Raw genomic sequence first — 17,487 nt, 5'->3', positions numbered from 1 at the left:
ATCCCAAGAAATTTGATGAAATGACATTAATTTGCTAAATATAGCAATAAGTTTCAATAACTGACCAAACTTCCATATCTTGTTTAGGATAATGCAGGAACAACAAAGAAAAAGTTTGAGGTCAAAGTGGGAAAAAATTTAAAATGCTTTGCCGAGAGTCACTGCAAGGCTCTCGGCAAAAGTATCCTTTGCCGAGCGCCCAGTGCCGCTCTCGGCAAAATTCTCCTTTGCCGAGAGCCTACGGGCCGCTCTCGGCAAAATTGTATCTTCGCCGAGCGTCGCGCGTAGGGCTCTCGGCAAAGATAACGGCCTGTACAACGTAGCTGTGTTTTGCCGAGTGCCTTAGTATGCCGAGTGCCCAACTCTCGGCAAAGTTGTCGTTACCGAGAGCTTTTCTATGCCGAGTGCCCGGCACTCGGCAAAGAGCTGTTTGCCGAGTTTTTTGTTTCACCGAGTGGTGCTCTAGGCAAAGACAAGCTTTGCCAAGTGCCCGTTTTTTGACCCTCGGCAAAGGTTCCGGCGCTCGGCAAAGCTTCTGTTTCCGGTAGTGTTAGCTACCGGACATTCAAAGGTGACTTTTGCCATAAACTACTAAAAACTTGTCTTTGCCAAAAGATATTACAATTTGTAGTAATTTTCTGCTGGACATTGTACATATTATTTTATTCAATTTTAATAGAAAGCTACTTAGATGGACTACTTTACGCTTGCTTCCTGCAGTCCGCTCCGTCGTCCGCCTCCGCAAGCTCCTCCACCCCATTGCCGGCTCCGCCTCGAGCACATCACCTTCTTCCCGTAGCCTCGCCCTCCCCTTCCTCTTTCGCTTCCTCACCCCCGAAAGCTTTGTCGAGCTCCTGCCTTCACCAGCACACCAGCTCGATCTAACCTTCGCCACGGTCAAGCGCACCCTGCAGCGCCACTAGTGCGAGCATCGCGCCCCTGTCCGGCGAGCTCCTCCTCCATCTTCATGGCCACCGCCTGCCAGAATGGCTGTCACGCACCATCGTCTGGACTCTGGAGCAGGCCGTGTCGCCGGGAGTGGGCACTGCGTGCTGCCAGAATCGAGCGCTGCTGCAGTCTCATGGAGTAGTCCTAGCTGCCGGGATTGAGTCCCGCGACCGCTTGTAGCAGAACCTACCGCCAAGATCGAGCTCCGCGGCAGCTTCAGACGGGCACCACGCGCTGCAGGGAGCAGGTGCCGTAGGGAGCAGCGCGCTAGGAGGGAGCTCCGCCAGGCGGGAGTTGACGAAGCAGCGAGGGGCGATGCTGCACTAGCCACTGCAAACGGCTCAGCTGTCTCAGAATCAGGTGAGGGTAGTTTAGTCTATTCGAATAGCTTTTCATTAAAATCAAATATAATAATATGTACAATGTCCCGCAGCAAATTACCATAGAATTGTAATGTCTTTTGGTAAAGACAAATTTTTTTAGTGGTCTATGGCAGAAGTCGTCGTTGAATGGTGTCCGGTAGCCATATTTGCCCTTCAATTTTCCTGCATACGCGATGCCATGCCCATCCCAAAGTATCGAAACTGGTTAGTGCCTGCTGCAAAAGGAGCGGGCTTTGTTGCAATTAGTTAGCCCAGACCCTGGTTAGAGGGGCCTTGCGTTGGGGGCAGTACTGTGATCGTGCACGCTTGGTTCTGTGTGGAATTTCCTTCACTTTCTTTCTTCAATTTAGTTCAGTATGGGTTTATATCTTGATCATCCTATTCAAATCAAACAATGTTACACTAGAAACGTCCAAGCTAGTATCCACTGTTATGCTATTCCTGCAATGTGTTTTGCTAGCATCCACTGTGTCACTTCCAGTTGGGCGAGTGATGCGCGAAGCTTACCCCTCCATGTTGGGATTTGATTTGTAATGTGTGTTTTACACATGTACCTCTAGTATAAATCCTTGAACAATTAGTTCTCTTACTTGGTCCCATCTTGGCTGTGTTTCATTGACCTTAGCTTGGGTACCGCCTTGGAGCTATGGTCGTTGCTTCTCGGACACTGGAGTACCATGTGGAGAAGGAACTTGGAAGATTGTTTTGGCAAGAGAGGAAAAATACACAAATGTATGGAGAAAAAGAGCTAAAGAAATACTGGATACAATCAAAGCTCTGTCTGAACCTTCAAGGTAAATGCACTATGAGTTGTCCTCATTTGATTTAACTCAATTGAAATGATCCTAACATTCAGGCGTTCTTCATGTCTTTCTGATAGTGAGTCCGTCGAGCATGCATGAAGAATGGATAAACTCAGATGGTGGTGTTAGATGGGGTCTGCTGTCACTAGTTTGCGCCTCGCAGTATAAGCTGATCCTTCTAGACTTCATGAGGCAAGGGAGATGTCCATGAGCAACTAAGTTTGCACGAAATGTGAACTAAGTTTACATTAAATGTCCTGTTTTTTGTTGGTCCAGCTATGACAATATGCTGACAGAGTGCACCTGGTTTATGGTAACCCAAACACCTGTCTTGGTAACAGCTTGTTGATTTTGTACTGTGTTGTGGTCTAAAGTATTTATATTACCTGAGTGAAGAAAATTGTTGGTACCATAAAAGTCTAACAATGAGCAACATGACCCGCAAAAAAAAAAACAATGAGCAACATGGACTGCAATGTGGTTAATTCTCATGTACAAAGCATTAGGCATATGTAAACTAACTTGAAATGTCCCTCTTCTGTCCCTGCTCATTCATGACAACCTTACAATCAAACTCAAGATCTGGCAGCTATTTATTTTCTTCTCACAGGCATGTGAGATTCCAAAAATAGGATGTCAAATTTGCCATGAGGTCTAACACTCCTAGTCCAAGTAAGAACATGCTAAGTTGTTTTGGTAGCTTCTCAAGCCTTAACCTCTTATTATGGTAGTGAACTACATAGTATCGAGTAGAATTGACTACTCTCTGAAGGAATATATCATCATTGTCCATCCTAAAATCATTTACTAGATCCAGTTCATGTGCCGCTGGTTATGTTTAAACTATCCAGGAATCTTGTTCCAGTTCTGCATATTAACACTATTTTAGACCAAAAGCATTTTTTTCAAATATTTGAAAGGTCTGGTGAGGCTGAATATATGAGCTTGGTTAAAGTACTAAATAAATATTGCCATTGATTGGATGCCACCTTCAGTTGCTCTTCAGGATATGTGCTTCCAAACTTAAAAGTTAAGATCCCGTATTGTTCCAAAAATCATGATATTCTCCAACCGAGTTGTCATTATAACTTTATCATATTGCTTAAGAAGGTATTTATGCAAAAAAGTGGTTACCCACCTTTAATGACAGCAAACACAAATGTTATCTGTCCCACTTTTGCTGGACCAGCAGTTGGTAGGACACCAAATTTGCTATCACCAATAGTTGCTAAGGTAGTGATGGCCAAGATTTTGAGAAGAAAGAGAAGTGAAAAATTAGTATTAGGGGTCAGGGGTGCAGAGTTGGTCTCGAGGACGTGAGGGCAGTGGCGTACCTAGGATTTTATCCTTGGGTATGTTGCAATAATTTTTTATATAATTTGGTATTATATATATATAAATGATACTATAATTTTATTAGTAATTCAAAAGGTTGTCGACAAATTCGGTGCACAACAATGAAATTAAGAAACCAAGTCATATATTTAACAAACAAGTGTGAAATTTCTATAAATTAATTATAAATAGCTCAAAATATGCAAAAGAGAAGCTTACACACCTATAGTAGTTTAAAGATGATTGTTCTTCTTCTTGTTGTCCGATCTGCACTTTCTAAACGACATGAAAATCTTGATTATATCATCTTTATCCACTTCAAAGAATATATCCTATTCAATAAATGTGACTAGACAATCATCCAAAAGACTATCACCCAACTTATTTCTTAACTTAGTTTTGATTAAAGCCATTGCAGAAAATACCCTTTCAACACTTGCCGTCGCCACCTGTAGAAACAATACCAATTTGAGAAGCAAGTAAACCATATCATACACTTTATGCCTCTTTGTTTGAACAAGCTTAACTGAGAGGTCAACAAGATTCTCAAGGCCTTTGAAGCTATCATCTTGTCTCACATCATCGATATAATTGTCAAGCTGCAATTCAAGTTTTAGCAAATTGTTGCCTTTGATGTCATTAGGGTAGAACTCAGCTAGTCGGTGTAGCTTCTATGCAACAAAAGAAGTAAATGAATCAGAAGGATTAAAGGCTGACATACAAGAAAGCAACTTCATATTTATCTCATCAAACCGATAATCAAGCTCTTGACTAAATTGATCAACGATACCAATATATATTTCTCTTCTGAAGTGGTCATCATTTGTTTGGTTCCGGGCATACATGCAGATTTTCCATAAGGCACATAATTATCCTCCATAGAAGGAACTTGGACACCATGTTTATTGCAAAATAGTATGACCCTTTCAAGAAATTGATTCCAACCATCAGACCTCAATTGTTGCATTCTACTCTTTGCCACATTCACAAGAGAGATTGCATTAAGAATATCTTGCTCCCTTCTTTGCAAGCATTCTGATAACTCATTTGCGTATCCAAGAATAACAAACATTAATTGTGCAATGAAAACAAACTCGAAGGACTCAAATGCTCCAACCATAAAATTTATTTTTGACCAATCAGCCCTATGTGAAGTATCATCTCCAAGAGCAATGAGTACATCACGTATTGAAGGATATAGAGAAATGATGTTGCATACAGTTTTATAATGAGAGCCCCACCTAGTCTCACCAGTTTCTAGTTCACCACAATCAAGTGCCTTCCTGATTTGCTCAAGTCTAGCATTTCGAAGCATACCATGATGCTTACAAGAAACTTCAACAATACTCAACAAGAGAGATACTTGATCAAAAAATCTCTTGCAATCAGTATTGCCCTTGGCAACGGCAACTAGAACTAGTTGGAGTTGATGTGCAAAACAATGAATATAATAAGCTGAAGGTGACTCTTGCATGATCAATGTTTTCAGCCCTTTAATACCTCCTTTCATGTTGCTAGCCCCATCATAATCTTGACCACGGATTTGAGTCATAGTCAAGCCATGACTAACCAATAAAGCTTCAATTGCTTCCTTGAGTGATAAAGAGCTGGTATCATCTACATGAACAACTCCAATAAAATGTTCACACGGCCTTCCTAATTCATCAATATAGCGCAAACAAAGAGCTAATTGTTCTTTATGTGATATATCACTAAACTCATCAGCTAAAATTGCATAGGGCTCATCACCAAGTTCTTCAATTATTTTCTTTCTAGTTTTCATGGCACAACAATATATGATCTGTTGTTGTATCTTTGGGCTAGTTAAGGTGCAATTACCTGGAGCATTATTCAAAACATACTTGTTCACTTCTTCGCTGTTTGCTGCAAGAAATTTCAGAAGTTCAAGGAAATTCCCTCTATTGCTAGACTCCTCGCTTTCATCATGCCCACGGAATGCCAATTCTTGATGCAAAAGAAACTTCAAACATCTAAGTGAATAAGTCAACATGATCTTATAAAGACGAAGATCCTCATCACCCCACTTCTCAATGTTATAATCAATTGCTACCTTGGGATTAATAAAGCCAATATATCTCGCTTGAGTTGCCTTGTGTGCCTTAGAGCTTTCATGTTTGATAAGTGCATTGCTTCCGATATTCCAATTTCTCCAACCATCTACAATAAATGTATCTGCCCCATTGCCCTTCTTGAATAAGTAGCATACAAAGCAAAATGCGGAGTCCTTTTTGATGCTATATTTAAGCCAATCATGATTATAAAATCATACAAAATTGAATTGGCGATCTCTTTTTCCAATTTTTCTTTTTGGAAAAATATGTGCATAAGGATGAAATGGACCATTAAGAATATATGCTCTTCTAATTGCATCTTGATCATTAACAGGGTAGCTTTCGATGGGCAGTCTTTCACCTGCATCATATGGAAGGTGATTGATGTCATAAACCGGCGGTGGCGTTGGTGGCGACACATCTTCATGTATAACCGGAGGCGGAGAAGATGTTCTAGGATTCACAATTTCTTCAATTACTCTCTCTTGCTCTTGAGGGTGCTCTTTTGGTGTTGCAACTGGAGCCGTGGATGGTGATGAAGCATTAGCTGCGGTCGCCACAGCCTTCTTTGCTGCATGTTTTTGAAAAAGAGATGCAATGTCTCCATTCCTCTTCATCATCCAATAATTCTAGAAAAAATAAATACACAAGAGCATTAGCAATCAACACTGACAAACGCAGCAGATTACATGTATACAGAACAACGAAAAAACGATTAGATATTTCACAAAATAGATTAGTAGATTTGAACTTTTATTGATGTTGATAGTAGATCCTGGACGCAACACACTGGTAGGCCTACCTGTACTCCTGCGCTGCTGCAGTTGGGCAAATGGCAGGCTGCAGGCGTGAGGCCGAAGGCCACAAGCAAGCAGACCAGATGCAGGTGTGTGCAGGTGCTTCACGCGCAGACGAGCAGGAGCAGCGATCTGCACTTCTGCAGGCGGCCGGCGGCGGCAGGTACGCGGAATAGACGCTCGCGTTGATCACGGTAGAAGCTAGACGGTAGGGTCTTTTTTAATAATATACATATATTTTGTATTCGGCTGGGCTGGGCCACAGGGTATGCCGTGGCCCACCCAGCATACCCTGTGGGGACGCCACTGAGTGAGGGTCTCCAGTTTCTGAACCACTATTTGCAACAGCTTTTCAAATCATTCTTCATTTCATTTGACTCCTCAAGCTTCCATTCTCAACCTGGGCGTATGCGGTGCTATGGGTAGACTCCAAAGTTCCAAAATAATTGGTACACTGAAGCTTTGGCATCACATCTGTGACGGATTTGCAGTGACGGATTGACAAATCGTCATGAATATGGTACCATTAGTGACGATTATCAAATTTTAGTTACAGATTTGCATTGGCAGGCTACCCAGCCTATAATTTATGACGAAATAGTCGAAACCGTCATAATCTAGTATGAAAACATCATGGATTTGCTCATCTATACTAATACCATGATGACAAATTTGAATTCGTCATGGTAGTGTTGGATCCAAAATTAAATCCATTACAATGTTTGATCTTTTAAGATATTGGTTTTAAAAACTCAGAAAAATAAAAAATGAGACTATAATTGATTGCAGATCTAAACAAACTCCTAAACATCACGCAGGCCTAATAAAAATAAAAATTGCTCAAGTGAGATTCAAACCTGCAACTTCATCCAAGGAGATGACGCACTTTACCACTCAGTCAGCCTCCAGCATTGGTCTAAACGGCACGCCATGTTTATTTTATCTTAATAAGAAAAATGGAGAAAAATAAAACAAGCAAAGCCATGCGGAGAATCGAACCAACAACCTCAGGAAACATCTCCACGCAACTTAACCGCTGAGACGCTTGAATCGTCATGAAAAATAGATGTCTCGGATTTATTTATGCAGTTATTATTTGGTCATTTAACTGCTCTAGACTCAATCGAGCAGATAGACTCCGCTCCATTCCCCATCTTCGTGCGCCGTTGCTCCTGAAGCCTCCGGTGCCGCGACGACGGCCGCCATTGCTGCAAAATCTTGCCTGCAAGCACCTTGGTGCCTTCGAGGTTCAGCCGCCGCCGCCGCCGCCTCCCGATCGTCTTGCCCGGCGCAGGGGCGCTCCTCTGCGCTTCAGAGCTCCTCTCCTCTCCTCGCCTCTGCTCACCCAGGCGCTCATCTCCTCTGCAAGCGTCCTCCTCTGCTCACCGAGGGGCTGGCGGCCTCCATCGGCGGTTCCCCAGGCGGCAGGCGCAGGGGCGCTCCACCGCGTGCTCCTCCCCTCTGCTGGCCGAGCTCCTCTCCTGTCGTTGCCTCTGCTCGCCCAGGCGCTCATCTCCTCTGCTTTGCGGGCGTCCTACTCTGCTCATCGAGGGGCAGGCGGCCTCCATCGGCGGTTCCCCAGGCGGCAGGCGCAGGTGGCCTCCACCGGCGCTCACCCTGTCATGCAGAGCTCATCTCCACACGCCTGCTGCAGAGCTCCTCTCCTCTCCCCTGCTCCAGCCCCTAGGTACTCAATCTTTGTATGTTTCACCTATACTTTGAGTAAATATATTGCTGATGGAATGATTCATTGGTTCAGACATTCAATCTTTGTATTAGTAGTATAGATGCTGTTGTCGCTAGTAGAGACCGTCTAGGAAAAGATTGAAGATTGTAATTGTTGGATAGGTGCGACATTGCAATCTGCAGGCTTGGGTGTTTGTTTTGAGTCTAATGGGCCTAGTACAAACAATTTGCTTGCATACAGTTACTGTTGTTTATGCATTCTTGGATCACTGCAAATGCTTACTGAACTTTATAAAAATTTTGGTTGCAGCTGATGGGTTTCTAAATGCGACCCGTGGGAATGTGTTTGAACTGATCATTACATTGTTTGCTCTGCACAAATTTGGCAGCCAAGGTACTTTTTCTTCAATAACTATAACCTACACTTGCATTTAGCTTATATATCCAGAGGCAGACCTGTTGATTTAAGTTTCTTTGCAATGCTTGATTAGATGGATAGAAGTTGGGTGCATGCAAGACTGTTTTCTCAAGATTATATCAACGGTGTCAAAGAATTTATGAGCTTCATTCATGGGAAATTTGGAGAGGATGAAGAAATTTTATGCCCATGTAGTAGATGTCTTAATCAGAAGTACTAGCATCAAGCTCTTGTGGAGAGGCATATATTGATGAATGGCATGCAAAGTACATACACTCGATGGATTCATCATGGAGAGAACTTTGATGTCTATGCTAATGAGCATTCTGTTGAGGTGCATGAATATGATTCTTTACAAGAGTTGGGTATGAATGAGCACGACAACTATAGTGATGGTAATTTGAATGAGTTTTTACGAGACTTACACAATGCAGAGAAAGATAAAGAAGATGGTGAAAATGAGAATGATGCAGAACCTAGTGACAATGGGTCATTTCTCAAAATAGTGATGAAAGATGCCAAGCGTCAGCTTTATCCAGGTTGTACTAAATTTTCAAAGTTGACCTTTGTGGTAAAGCTTCTACACATGAAGTCATTTTATAGGATATCCAATTCTGCATTTTCTGCAATATTAAAGCTTTTGGTTGATGCTTTCCCAGAATGCAATACACTCCCTAAATCATATTATGAAGCAAAGACTCTTTTAAAGGAATTAGGTCTTGGGTATGAATTAATACATGTGTCCTACAATAATTGTGTGGTCTTCAGAAAGAAATATGCCAAGCTTGACAATTGCCCTTTTTGTGGTCTCTCAAGATGGGTTGGTGCTGAAAGAAAGAAGATCCCACAGAAAGTGTTACGGTATTTTCCTTTGATACCTAGGCTACAGAGGATGTTTGTGAACAAAGAAGCAGCAGAACAAGCATAGTGGCACAAGCTAAAGCGAAATCCTAAGGAGAAGGAAATGAGTCACCCTACTGATGGTGAGGCATGGCAAGATTTTGACAGAGAATATCCAGATTTTGCAAAAGATGCTAGAAACCTTAGACTTGGACTAGCTACTGATGGATTTAACCCTTTTTCAGAAAAGAACACCAAATACAGCATGTGGCCTGTACTTGTTGTGCCATATAACCTTCCACCTTGGATGTGAATGGATGAGACAAATTTCATCATGGCTTTGCTTATTCCTGGTCCTGCATCACCTGGAAAGGACTTTGATGTATTTTTAGAACCTCTTATAGAAGATTTACTTGAGCTTTGGACAGGTGTACGTACTTATGATGCTCTAAGTGGAAAAAAGTTTAACCTTCGTGCTGCAGTTTTGTGGTGCATCCACGATTACCCAGCTTTGAGCACTCTTTTAGGGCGTAGAACAAAAGGCTATTTTGCATGTATTCATTGTGTCAAGCACCCTCTTTCATACAGATTGAAGAGCAAAATTGGTTATTTTGGGCATTTTCATTTCCTTCCAATGGGACATCGCTTGCGTAGAAATAATAAATTTGTTGGTCTTCATGAAAGCAACGATCCACCAAGTAAATTCTCTATAGAAGAGTTGATGGCTGGACTAGAGAGAGTTAACATGTTAGGCCTGGGAAGCAACAAAGAAATAGGAAAAGGAAGCATTCTGATATGGACAAGGATGAGGTGGTAATTTGGAGTCGGATGGTTAGTTTATGGAAGTTACCATATTGGAAGAATTTGAAACTGAGACATAATCTTGATATCATGCATATTGAGAAAAATATATGCGAGAACTTAATTGCGACAATTCTCAATATACCTGGGAAGACAAAAGACACAGTTAAAGCTAGGCTAGATCTAAAATATTTGGGTATTCGAAAGGAGCTACAATTTAGATAGCATGGAGATTCATATGAGATGCCTCATGCAAGATACACCTTGTCCACAGAACAAAAGAAGATATTTTGTGATTTTTTTACGAGAGGTGAAGTTTCCAGATGGATTTGGCTCCAACATATCAAGATGTGTAAATGCTGAGGCAACCAGGTTACAAGGGCTCAAAACACATGATTTTCACATTCTTCTACAAAGAATATTACCAGCTGCCATGAGAGGATTTTTGGACAGGGATATTTATGAGGCTCTAGCTGAGTTGGGCAAATTTTTCGGGGAATTGTGCAGCAGAATTTTTAACAAGGATGTGTTGGCTGAAATGAAGAAAGAAATCCCAATAATTTTGGTAAAACTTGAGAAAATATTTCCCTCGGCTTTCTTTGATGTGATGGTACACCTAGCTGTACATCTACCTGATGAGGCATTGCTGCGAGGTCCTATGCAATATGGTCGGATGTACCCAATTGAAAGGCGGTTGTATACTTTGAAGCGCTATGTGAGGAATAGGGCGCGACCAGAAGGCTCAATTGCTGAGGCCTATATTGCAGATGAGTGCTTGACATTTTGCTCTAAATACATGGACGATGTAGAAACAAGATTTAATCAGGAATCAAGAAATAAAGGGTTTTCTAATGAGGAAGCCTACAATGTTGATGTTTTTGGACATGGAGTTAATTTCACCTCTGCTCCTGAACTAGTGTATGATGATAGTGCCATTGATCAAATGGTATGGTATGTTCTGAACAATTGTAGTCAGGTTGACAAATATGTGAGGTATATTCTTTATTGTATTCATAGTTTTACAAGCTACCTTCGACAAATATATATGAGGTATGCTATAATTGTTTCTAAATTGCAGAATATTTCAGAGATGAATTAGAGAGGGAAGGGCTGCCTAACATTGAAAGAACTTTGCAGTAGGGATTCCAGACTTGGTTTAGGAACCATGTTAGTTGTAATTTAAATCTTTTTATGCTATTTTTGCACTATAGAGTCTGATATGTCTGTGTTGCATGTGGCAGATCCTGAGGTTGCGGAATATAAATCAAGAAGAGGTTGATGATGATCTATTTTCAAGAAGAGGTTGATGATGATCTATTTTCCTTGGCTTGTGGTCCTGATTGCAGAGTTAGAAAATACTCCTCATGCATAGTGAATGGAGTGCGGTTTAACACTGTTGATCGTGACAAACATCGAAAGACACAAAATAGTGGAGTAATGACACCAGGTACACATAATGGTCAGGAAATTGATTTTTTTGGAACCTTAAGAGAGATCATTCAGTTAAATTATAATTTTGATGATAGATCTGTTGTTTTATTTAAATGTGACTGGTTTAAATTGGACGGGAAGAGGACTGAACTTAAAGATGATGGCTTTTTTAAAAGCATTAATTTTGGAAGTCTATGGTACAAAAATAATCCCTATATTCTGGCCACTCAAGCAAGGAAGGTCTTCTATTTGGCAGATACAAAATTGGGTAAAAGTTGGCATGTTGATCCGACGTTTGAGCATAGGCATCTTTATAATGTGAGTGAAAATGAAGCTACACAACATAATGCTCCTGCATATCAAGAAGATGAGTGTTCTGAAGAGAATGGTATCCGACAAAGGATTTCTAACATTGTATATGAGAAGCCTTTAAGTAGAGATGATGAACAAGGTCTTACTATTGAAGCTGCTGAAATGGCAAAATTGCTAAAAGGAAAATGTCAAGAAGTGCATGAGAGTGATAGTGAAGAAGAAGATGACACGATTGTTGAGTACTGCAGTGATGCCGAAGAAGGTGCCACAAATGAGGTTGACAGTGATGACGAATAGCCATTTCTAATTTAGAACATAGAAGCTTGCAAGGGTAGAGCACCTGGTAGAAATATGGAGGAGCACTAGAGTGGCAAGCTGTATCTTCTAATGTTATATTTTCATGGAATTGAGTTTGTGCTGCACAATATTATTGTCATGGAATTGAGTTTGTGCTACACAATATTATTGTCATATGGATATGATGCAAACTGTGTAAAATTTGAAATATTTGAGGGAACATGCTGCCAAATTTTGTAAAATTTGAAAATTTTAAAGCAACAAGCTGCAAATTATAAAATTTCAAACATTTAAAGGGATATGCTGCCAAAACTTTATAGAGTCCAAAATGAAGAAATTATTGTATAGAGTATAAATTTTTGCCAAATCCATTGATTTTTTTTATGAAACAAATTGCCTTACTCTTAATTCAAGTATGTGTGAATTCAAATTGGCTTACCCTTTATTTCAGTTTTGGTGAATTCAAATCGAACAACTCTTAATTCAAGTATGTGTGAATTCAAATTGGCACACTCTTGTTTCGGTCCCAACCCTAGCTTGTTTCGGTCCCAAATCCATCCAGCCGCTACCACACATGACTCTGCAGCTGCAGCTCGTCTCCTTGTCCCAAATCCATCCATCCAGCTGCAGCTCGCCTCCTCGATCCTCCTCCTAAGGCCGGTTTGCCTCTGCAGCTCGCCTCCTTGTGCTGCCGTCAATTGGAGAGGGCTGGGAGGCGCGCCCCTCCTAGGCTGGTCACCTCTGTTGCTAGCCTCCTTGTGCTGCCGTCGATTGGAGAGGGCTGGGAGAAGCCGCGCCCCTCCCCCTGCTATGATTTGTGAGGGTAAGGAGCTGTGCCCTCCTCCTGCTACAATTGGTTGAATCCCGCTGATTGCCTCCTGCTGCTGTCGTTTGAGTCCTGCTGCTCACCTCCTCATGTTGCAGTTGATTGGTGAGGTCTAGGAGGAACCACGCCCCTCCCCCTGCTACGATTGGTGAGGGCAAGGAGCCACGCCCCTCCCCCTTCTACGATTGGCTGATCTGTAGGGATGCTGCAGGTGGGAGCTGCGCCCCTCCCCCTTCTACGATTGGTGTGACTATGCTTGTGATGTTTTTTTTTTCTGCTGTGTGCCCCTTCTTTTTATTCTAAAACTAATCTTGACTATGCTTTTTTCTGTCAAAATTGTATGATCTAAGCAGCACCATGTACCTAAGTTCCAATAGGCTTTTCTAGGTACTGCATGTAATTGGCTATCTGATGCTATGCTTATTTGTGTTTTCCTCCTGCTTCTCGACTTACAATAAATGGAATAATAAAATGTCCCGGATCATGCTATGAACATGCAGTAAAATAAACAAGTAGTATTTGTGTTCAGCTTTGCTATTTACTACAAGCTTTTTTCTTAAAGCATTGGGCAAGATGGCTCCTGGTCGTGCAAAGTTTCCAGCCAAGAAACCACAAAAACATCAGCCAGTAGCTGCAGGTGCCGTCCTCTACTCATCTCTCTTCTGAATATATTTCCTATTTATGTGAATATTTTGCATGTGCTGTTATAAATTTCAAAATTATGTAATGCGGCAAGCAGTGTTATCAATAGCAATCTGTTGCTCATTTTTTCTCTCATCAGAACAATCATTGCATCCATATGAAGTGGAGCGCCTCCAACAATGTATGAGGAACAAAGCAAGGCTAAAAGAATTTGGAATTCATGATCTAGTCGATGTGCTTTCAAATGCAAATTCTATTGCTCGCAAGAAGAATAAGCTAAATTGCAGAAATAGAGAAAACTCCGAGGATGAGTATGATCCGATAAATAATGACACTGCTGAGGAGGATCTGCTTGACGATGACACTCCTGAGGTGCTAATTCCTCCTGTCTTATTATAAATTAACATGTTGTTTGCTTGCTAAATCTACTTGTCCAATTTATTGATTGATTTATGCTTCCATTTTTGGAATGGTTTGAAGGGTTGTAACAAAAAACTGCTGCTATGCGTCCCAAAGCAATCAAGACTCGTTCAAAAAGAGTTTTTGCAGAGCCACAAACTACTAGAAGTACAAGGTTAAAGAAAACAACTTCCTATCGTGATGCAAGTTTGGCACCAAATGAAATCTTTGTGCCATCTTCATCTCTATCACATGGCAGCCAAGTCGAAGAAGTTGGCAACTTTGATGGCCATACACATGCTACAGCTGAAGGCTAGTTTAAGTGTCATGTTTCTTACTCTTATTATATTAGCTTTGATTGCATGATGACTGCATTTTTACATGCTGCCATTTTTCCAGCTAATGTACCTGTCCTTTTTTATGATAACACCCACATGACCAATGAACTTCATGCCATTGCTCCCTATGATGGGCACAACCAGATGGGTAATGAAGGTAATAATTTTTGGCTATCATTCTGTTTAGCGCTTAGTGAAGTGAATGATGATTGTTCTTGTTGGCTACCATTTTTTAGATAATGGACATGTCCAGATTGAGGATAACATGACTATTGGAGGTGAGGCTACTACTAATCTTGGTGTCCAGAATGAGATAACTAATGAAGGTAATAGTATATCAATCTATCTACCATATCATGTGTTTTTTGCTTTGCAATTGAACTTTGCAGCTCATGCTTGATCCATGCTCAATTCATGTTGCTAATTCTATCTCTATGTAGATGTACAACTTGTTGAAAATGATCGAAGGGAGAGAGGAACGAATATGGGACATGATCTTGAGAGATGAGTCGAGCTATGCGTGGGAAGCTACAAATTGTTATTCCTGAAGGGGAGATAAGGCCTGTGGCACCTTTTGCAGCTGCTAAGTTTGCAACCGAATGCAATATTGCAGTCAGGAACCATATGCCGGTGTTAAAGCATTGGAAGGATTATAAGAATAATTCTGCTCTTTTAGAATAATTTAGAGGAACACTTAAAGTAAGTGCATTATCTAGGTCTTCCTATCTCATTGAGTGGCTATAAATTGTTGATTTTCTCACACATTCTTCTTTTTTTAACAGGCAAAGTTTGATATCAATACCAATGATGCATCTATTCAAAAAGCCTGTTCTGACATGATGAAGAATGCAATCCGTCAACAACGTCACAGGCTTAAAAAGCAATATTTTGATTCTTTTCCATTGCATTTGGTGAGCAAATCTTCTCCTATCAAATCAATGACTGATGAACAATGGAATGATCTTGTAGAATCTTGGAAGAGACAAAAAAGATGGTACATTCCTTTCTAAAAACCTAAATCCTACCTCATATGTATTGAATTGACACATGACTTACATGTATTCTGATTTTTTATGTAGGAGACATGTCAAAAGAACAAAAACAACCGATCTAACGTGAAACACCACCACACAACTAGTTCTTGTAGTTACCCGGTTCATGTAGAAAATTTGGTAAGTTACATATGTATTTATATTTTTTCTGTTCTATATTTCAGCATGACTGTGGAACAAAAATTATGCACTTTCAGTGCTTTGTGATATTTTATGAGGTAGCTGCAGATGAGGTTAAAAAATATTTCTAATAGTTTATGTTTCGGCTGAAATGAGCTGAGTGTTATGTTAATGTTTTCAATTTATTAAGATAAAAAGAATAAGAGATTCTTTAGGGGAACAGGATATGTTATGAGAAGAGTGATGTGGGAATGGATTGCATAAAGTCAATCCTTTGAGAAAAAAGTCATGTATTTTCGTTGGGAGTTTGCATTTCCTTTCCGATTCAATGAAATGTAGAATTCCTCCCTTTGCTCGGATCTCAACTACCATGTGTTGTAAATTTAAATGCTTTCATATGTCAAGTTCATGCTTAGTCCTGCCCAAAAGCCATATGTCAACCTGTAATTTCTTTTTGCTACTATCATGTCAACTTGTTGAAATTGTTATTTTTTTGAAGAGAAACCTGCTGAATATGTTATTACCGTATTCTTTTCTCCTACTATCATGTATTGTGAACAAAGAGTAATATTACTGCATATAAATGTTTCTAGGGAGACAAATATATTGATCATGAACCTGATGCATTGGAGTTGTTCAAGGAGTGTCACTATAGCAAGAAAAAGAAAGTGTTCACACTTGATGTACAATTAGCCATAGTTAAGTATCATTCAAAACTGCTGCTTTAAATTCTTATAATGCTCTCTCAAGATCAATGATCATGTTTGCTACTTGCATTTTTAGTCTGGAATGGAAACTAGATTGTCTGCATCAAGAGAAGGTGAACAATCTTTGTCTCCTACTAAGGTTGTTGCTGATGTACTTGCTGAGAAAACAAAGAAGAGTTCATTTCTAAAGAATATTGGGATTCATAATGCATGCTCTAGGCCTAGCGTAAGAAGCATTGAAGCGCAACTTGAAGTGGAGAAAAGGGCAAATGGTGACCTTCGAGCTGTTGTTGATGCCCAACGTGAACAATTAGATTTGCTATCAAAGCAATTGAAAGAAACAGAACAGGGAAGAATTAGAGAGCAAGATGAAATGAAGAAGAAACAAGCTGAGATGGAAGCAAAGCTTCAGCTCATGCTAAGTCAGATCAAGTCAACTTGAGCGAATGCTATGGTGGGACTTAGACATATGTTTTGTTGCTGCAACAGCTGCATGCATTTTGTTAATAGATGAAGTAGTTATAATACTTTTGCTCTTTCATGCTTGCTAATGCAAGATGCATATGTTAGACATTTGTTGATGTCGTATGCCTAACTTGGATGTCGTATGTGATGGATGGAATCTATATCGCTATATTTGATATATGAGCATTGTTGTTTTTCCATGTTTATAAGGTTTGATGTATGAATGTGGTATGATTTGAGCTGAATTAATAATTTTGAAAATGGGCTGAATTGAATTTGATGAATTTTTTGGTGGGCTGAACTAAATTGGGCCAAATTGGACCAGATTTTGAATTGGATTGAAAGTAATATAAAATGGCACTAATGGGTCTGGTCAAAAAATAAAGAAAATGGGATGAAAAACCTTTGAGTTATTGGGCCAAGCCCAATATAATCCTACGTGGCACTAATTCGTGACATTTTTTTTCATCATAAAGTTTGGGCCTGGGCTGGGTTGGGGGGTGGGCTCAAGGCAATTTGTGACATTTAAGAAACATCACAGATTAATGTAATCAGCAACGGTTACATGCAAAATGTCATAGATGCAATCCATGACGCTCAATACATGACAAACGCAAAAAAACTTCACAATCAGGATTTTGTGATATTTTTTTGCTAATCCATGATGAATTTGGTCCGTCACAGATTAAAGGATTTCTTGTAGTGATTCTGACAGAAGTAATTCATCATGGTGTGTCGCCAGGACGTATGAATCTCTCTCTGGAACTCGCTAGCACCAACTACAAACCACTCAAATCTTTGAACAGTGGATATGC

The 17,487-nt window shown here is 40.4% G+C and overlaps 1 long non-coding RNA gene and 1 pseudogene across 1 annotated transcript; both read left to right on the top strand.

Annotated features, from left to right (window-relative positions):
* The first annotated feature begins 1,175 nt into the window (after positions 1-1,175).
* Positions 1,176-2,310, top strand: LOC112880053. Its single transcript, XR_003226231.1, has 3 exons — positions 1,176-1,308; positions 1,957-2,125; positions 2,212-2,310. It is a non-coding gene; the product is annotated as an uncharacterized LOC112880053 (long non-coding RNA).
* Positions 2,311-13,522: 11,212 nt separating this feature from the next.
* Positions 13,523-16,649, top strand: LOC112880997 (annotated as a pseudogene).
* The last annotated feature ends 838 nt before the right edge of the window (positions 16,650-17,487 follow it).

The sequence above is a fragment of the Panicum hallii genome, chromosome 2 (genome assembly GCF_002211085.1).
Source record: "Panicum hallii strain FIL2 chromosome 2, PHallii_v3.1, whole genome shotgun sequence".
Taxonomy (NCBI): Eukaryota; Viridiplantae; Streptophyta; class Magnoliopsida; order Poales; family Poaceae; genus Panicum; species Panicum hallii.
Note: the sequence above shows the minus strand (reverse complement) of the source record. Positions and strands in the feature narration are given on the sequence as shown.